The sequence below is a fragment of the Amphimedon queenslandica genome, unplaced genomic scaffold (assembly GCF_000090795.2).
Source record: "Amphimedon queenslandica unplaced genomic scaffold, v1.1 AMPQUscaffold_13134, whole genome shotgun sequence".
In the NCBI taxonomy this organism is placed as follows: domain Eukaryota; kingdom Metazoa; phylum Porifera; class Demospongiae; order Haplosclerida; family Niphatidae; genus Amphimedon; species Amphimedon queenslandica.
In genome coordinates this window covers 89,903-96,923 of record NW_003546630.1, presented here as the reverse complement: position 1 = coordinate 96,923, position 7,021 = coordinate 89,903, and the positions used below count along the sequence as shown (strand labels likewise).

Genomic DNA, 7,021 nt, shown 5'->3' with positions numbered 1-7,021 from the left:
ACTGAGATGTTATTATACTATCAAAACATTGATGAGTCCCATCAAAAAGCTTTNGGCTTTTAAAAATAGAACCAATTATTGTAATATTACTTGAATACATAAATTGTATGCGGCAATGTTGGAATAATATGTTATTGAAACTGACATGACTGCTGGCATAGATTGTTATGAAGTAATAAAGATAATAGCAGTGAATAGTAGGAGACTGGTCCAGTCCATGTAGAGTTATATTCTGTACTGAGTCCATTGTGACATCAAAGTAAATGTTGCTAGCTCCAATGAAGTAGAAGATGGTGTTATTGTATTGAGACATATCCCCAGCATACACTGATAAAGGATTACAAGGTGACTGAGTAACTGAACTGCAGTCATCAGACACATAATACTGACCAGAGGAGACACTGCAGGAGCTACTGAAGAATAAGAGAACAACCACTAACAGGAGAGACATAGCTACTACTACATTCATGCACTCAGTGTGAGATCAGTGAGATTCAGCTAAACCTATGGACGTGTGGGAGATTATTGTTTATAAAAGTAATATAATTATTAACATGTTACTCACTACAATAGATCAGTAGTACCTCACAATATATTTTAGAGAATTGAAGTTGGAGAAATCTCTCATAACATGTAGCTATGTCAGGGATTTTGCCAAATTTTGAGCAATTTTTAAAATTTACCTGAATCAGCTTTTTAAATAAGTGTATAATTATGCATCATAGAATTCTTTCCTTGCCATTATGAAACACTCTACTCTAAAGCCACTATAGTGCTGGTAGTTATTACAGCAACTAGTTAGTGGAAATACAATTCAAACTACTAGATCTATTATACTACTACTATAGTAATAATGATAACTGGTAATACAATTAGAACTAGGAATGATGATAGTTCTGGATGTTACAGCTATGAGCTCACAGATCTAGTTTTAATGCAACCATCAAGTGCAGACAATGCATAAATATTATTCTTACACAAAACAAATTATTTCAATAAAATAACTATTCATTTTCAGTAAATAATAATTTGAATAATACTCTCACAATACATAATAATATGTTAAATAGAACAGCTGAAATTGAGGAATTAGTGCATTCTGTTACAGTCAGTATATGCATACAGTGTCTATCTGTATGTCAGTGGTCCATTGATTTAAAGAGTACACTCTTGTTACAGAGATACTTGATGACATGTAGTGAGTACTTTACACAATGCTGCATGTTGAGCTGCCCACATTGTGAACAATATGATCCATCAACACTATTAACCTAAAGGATGATAGAAGGAGAGGTAGGTAAAGATAATGAGAGTGAGACATGGGAGTACTAGGAGTTAGAAGTAAATGCGTGGGTGACAAGGATACAGGAAATAAGCCGCCCACACAGCCACTATGATAAAAGTAGGAGCAGCACTAGCAAAAGTACAGATGATAAGGGTTGTAATATTAAGAGTACATAAGTACTCTTGGTTGTATAACATATACAGGAAATTTAAATGGTTGTTTAACAACAAATTTAAGTTAGTTTGGTGAGTTAATTTGTTTTTTTTATAAATTGGAGGACTTTAACTAAGGCTTAAAAAGTAAAAACCTTCTATCTCTCTCCTTTTTTTACGGCCCTCTCTCTCTCTCTCAAGGTTTCATGTCCCAGAGAAGATCTTGCTCTACCTTTAGTGTATACTGGTGGATTATCAAAGCCACTCACAATATTGGACTCTTTATCTAACAAAGATAATATATCACTTAGAGAAATAGTGAGTACTGATGAGTGCATATGCCAATGTATTGTGTGCTTACTGGGAAAGAATTTAGTGATACATGTACATGTACTTACATGTATGTTGTGTAGAAAGTTTGAATGGATTTCAATCATAAAATTGGATTTTTATGAACATTTTAAGCTACTCAAAAATTGAGTTAATTTTTTTTCAAAATTTAAAAGATGAAAATTCTTCATTTTTATAATTATATCTGATACATATACATGTAATTATGTTGTAGAAAGTTTGAACTGATTCCGATCAAAATTGAATTTTTTATGAATTTTTTAAAGTTACTCAAAAATCGGACCAAAGTCCCTGTACTATAATAGTACAGGGTTATTGGCCAAATTTTGCTTAAATAGATAAAGTCAGAATTCTCTGTTTTTATGATTTTATCTGATACCGTAGGGTGCCTTTTTTTCGAGGGCTATAAATTTAGTGGGTTTTTATTTCACGGATTTAATTTTTGCAAATTTATGCCATTGGCCATCTTGTACCGTATTAATTTGGTTTTTGCAAAAGTAATTTTCGCGAATCTTTAAAAAAATCGTGAAATCTGCGAAATTTATAGCCCTCAAAAAAAAGGCACCCACGGTACATATACATGTACTGATGTTGTGTAGAAAGTTGAAATGGATTCCAATCAAAATTAGATTTTTACAAATATTTAAATTTACTCAAAAATGGAGCCAAAGTCCCTGTACTATAGTACAGGGTCGTTGGCCAAATTTTGTCAAAAATGACAAGGTAAAAATTCTCCATTTTTATTACATTTTCTGATGCATATGCATGTACTTATGTTGTATAGAAAGTTAGAGCTAATTCCAATCAAAATTGAATTTTTAAAGAATTTTTAAAGTTACTTAAAAATGGAGCCAAGGGTCGTTGGCCAAATTTTGTCAAAAATGGCAAGGTGAGAATTCTCCATTTTTATTACATTTTCTGATGCATATACATGTACTTATGTTGTGTAGAAAGTTTGAGCTGATTTTAATCAAAATTAGATTTTTAAAGAATTTTTGAATTTACTCAAAAATGGAGCCAAAGTCCCTGTACTATAGTACGGGGTCGTTGGCCAAACTTTGTCAAAAATGACAAGGCGAGAATTCTTCATTTTTAGTACATTTTCTGATGCATATATATGTACTTATGTTGTATAGAAAGTTTGAGCTAATTCTGATCAAAATTGGATTTTTTAAGAATTTTTAAATTTACTTAAAAATGGAGCCAAAGTCCCTGTACTATATAGTGCAGGGCCATTGGCCAATTTTTGTCAAAAATGACAAGGTGAGAATTCTCCATTTTTAGTAAATTTTTAGTGGTCCATGCATGCTTCTAATGTGTATAGCCTATTGCTATGAACCTTGTTTATAGAAATTATTATTCACTAAAATTATTATTCAATTATTGTTCATTAGAAATTGTCTTTATGCTGGCCCGTAGTGTCATATTTTGAACTAATTTTATTAAGTCTTTTTCTTTCCCTCCCCCCTTCTCTCTCTCTCTCCAAATTTTACAGCTCATTATTATCACTTAAAGGCCAGCAACAATTCATTGGGGACATTGGAATCATATATTTATGAAGTGAGAGATAATCAGTCTGCATGATTAGCTAATTCTCCTCCTCCTCCTCTTTCTGTAAACCATAATCCTCATCACACAGCTAAATGACTTTTGTAGACAGTTAAAGCAAATATCAGAGAAAGACTCAGAGTCATTATTAGGTGAGCATTAGTATTGTATGGGGACTAAAATTATTTATTACAATTTAAGTTAATTATGCCTTAAAGCCCACCATCCACTATTCAACTTTGTTAAAAGCAACTTTGTGGTTACTTTGATCTTATGACAACTCTGTTGCCTGAAATATAACTGAGTTCTAATTCAGGCAATAGAGTTGGCAGCACATCAAAGTAACCACAAAGCTGAATAGTGGATGGTGGGTTTACAGTATTGGATGTGCATAACTATTTTTATTGTAATCTTGGTATATGCATGTAGGTGTGTTTCATGGAATGTTATCAATAATAGAAAGATAAATTAAAACCTCAAATCAATAACAATAACTTTCTGTATATGAGACAGTTTGAGAATGTAAACTAAACTTGATGTTCTTAAAATATTGAGGAATGTGTTAATTGAGTTACTACTTCTAAGATTTTAATAGCCAAATTTAATAATAATAGTATAGCAACAAAAACTACTAAAGATTATAATTAAAATAAATCAACAACTGATTCACGACTATTACTGAGTCTAACATCAGTAGAACTTGGTACAATTTGTCTTCTTTGTTGATCAACAGTTATATGTGATTGAGTTACATCTAAAAGAGGATCATCATCTTCATCTTGTTTCTTGAATAACTTCTTAATTAGAGCATGATAACATTTCATATGTGATAACTGCAGGTAAAGATGATAAACAACAATCAAAATAAAACTAAAAATAAAAACAGATAAACAAGTATTGCACCAGATCAATACTTTACTGTCTTCATTGAAAGCTATAGAGAGACCAGCCATGATACATAAGTTAAACAAGAACCAAACTTCAAGTACATTGTTCATTCTCTCCTTGTAAACTCCACCAAAACAATAACCCAATGATAGCACAATAACCAACACTGTCAATAGCATTGACAATAGGAAATAATGTGACTGAATGAAACTATCAACTAAAGTAACTGATAATAGTACTGGTATCCTAGCCACTAGCAGTAGACCAGGCCAGAACCGATACTCATCTTTCATTGGACCACTATAAGCATCAATAATAGGCTTGAAACGACTCGAGTTCTTGAACAGTTTAAAATGTGACAGATGCTTCTCAAATACTGGATGACATAAAAGGAACAGTGTGTATGGTATGACAAAGAAAACAGACACCAATAGGGCAAATCCAAATAGTCCAGCATGCTTCCCTTTAGCATATTCAACATTAGGATCCTCATACCATAAACTAACTGATCTTACTGACTCATTTGTACAGTGAAGAGTTACCTCACGCTTGTGTAGTACAATAACAATAGTACGAACTAGTTTAGTATATGAGAGAAGGAAGAGTGTAGATAGAACAGGAACAGCGTGAGATCCCATCAGTCTCGATACCTTACCATATCTCTTACACAATTGTATAATGATAATGATAATGATCCACAGGTAGAGAGGGAAAGCAAACTGAAGCCATTGTTTAGCAAAACTGTCCATACCATTGTAAAAACATATCTCAAACCCAAAGTCTAAGTTAATCCATGATATGACTTGACTCAAGACTGGTAATGCTCCTTTCCTTGAAAAGACTGGCTCGTATAACTTGACAATGTTAGCATAGAACAATAGACCATTGAGTGTACCCACTGATACTGTTAAATTGAGAGCAATCAGTAGAACCACAAGTAGTACACCCATCACTGCAAACAGAGCAATCCAAGCTATCATCATGTAATTATTATGACACTGTCCACACTTGTTTGATCCCATTAGTAGACTGTATCCATCTCTACATGATCCACACATTCTCTGTCCCCTGGTATCCACACATTGAGTATCAGTGTCATTCAATTGAAAGGTAACAGGATTAGGAGAACAATAGAGGAGACAGTCCTCATTGATAATGCATGCATTAGGATTGGTTTCATTAGCATTGAAAGGTGTACTGGTATGATATGTTCCAATCCAGAGTAGACCATTGTGTGTAATGTCTAGGGTATTTATATCACATGTCACATTCTCTCTTGAAACACTGCAATCACAAACACCTGAACTATTTTCCCTGAAACCAATAGGGCACTCATTAAAGATGAAGTACGACTGAATTTTGTGATGATACATTATGAGTGCTATTTCATGTCTTGTGTATGTGAGCTTGTATGGTGTGTATTCAATCAAAGAACAACTACCATTGATGTATACATGTTCCACTGGTACACCATCAATTTTTATTATTATCATTTGATTTGTAGGAATGAACGTACCATTATTGAAATTGAAAACAAACAAAGCAACATTATATTCCAATAGTTGACCTGGAAATATTTGTTGCTCATGTTCATCATAATTCTGTGTTTCATAGATGCCTGTATCATTTGATATTGTTTCATTGCTATCAGGATCACAAAAAAAGAATCTAAAATTGCTTAATACACTGTCTTTAGGATTTGTCAAATTAAAATAATTGAATGAACCAATAAACCCATATATATCATTTCCAGCTACTCCAGCAGTATTATCCTTTAATGTAAGAGGAATGGAGCTGGAGCCTTGTTTGAACTGAAAGCAACTTTCCTCATCAATATAAATTCCTCCTCCTACAAGAGATGCATGATTATCAATAAACTCCAAGTTAGCTGATGGTGATAGGGCCACAACAGATGAACCCTTTATTGCCATTCCTCCTCCAACTACTCCAGTATTATTTTTAAATACTAATCTATTTTCTACAGTTACTACAGAGGATGTGATCTCCAGTCCTGTTGATCCAGTATTAGTAACAGTAATGTTACTAAGAATGATAGAAAGACAGCCTACTATGTCATTTCTCCTGTTTCCAACAAGTTCAGTATCTATAACACTGATATGAGCTAATGTTGATAACCCTCTATTAATATATAATCCTTGTTCATTGTCACATATTGAACATGACTTAATGGTAATGTCAATGTGATGATTACTTGCTTGAAAATAATCTCTATGCATAGCAAATAATAATCCAAATCTGCTGTTGTTGTAAAATTGGGAGTTTTCAATCACAATAGTCGATTGTGATTCAACACCTTTAATAGTACAATTTTTTAATTGTTCTATATATTTGTGAAAACTAGAGTAAAATCCACCAAATAAATTAGATACTGATGAATTGGTAAAATATAGAGAAAAAAGAGATTCACTGAAAATATGAAAAACGCCTTGATATTGATTATATGATGAACTGATAATATTGACATTATCAAGGATAACTGATACGTTATATGAGCTACCATGATCCATATTAAACCATAAGTAGCCATTAGTCACAGTAACATTAGTCAGTGTTAATGAGTAATGATGTAATTCATTGTAACACACTGGAGGCGGATAATAATTAATATATAGATATACTTTATCAAAAACTGAAGATGTTATTATACTATCAAAAACATTGATGAGTCCCATCAAAAAGCTTTGGCTTTTAAAAATAGAACCAATTATTGTAATATTACTTGAATACATAAATTGTATGCGGCAATGTTGGAATAATATGTTATTGAAACTGACAT

The 7,021-nt window shown here is 32.5% G+C and overlaps 1 long non-coding RNA gene across 1 annotated transcript; it reads left to right on the top strand.

Moving 5' to 3' along the window:
* The first annotated feature begins 3,274 nt into the window (after positions 1-3,274).
* LOC109585022 (uncharacterized) lies at positions 3,275-3,929 on the top strand. Its single transcript, XR_002186274.1, has 3 exons — positions 3,275-3,348; positions 3,428-3,488; positions 3,766-3,929. It is a non-coding gene; the product is annotated as an uncharacterized LOC109585022 (long non-coding RNA).
* Positions 3,930-7,021: the final 3,092 nt, after the last annotated feature.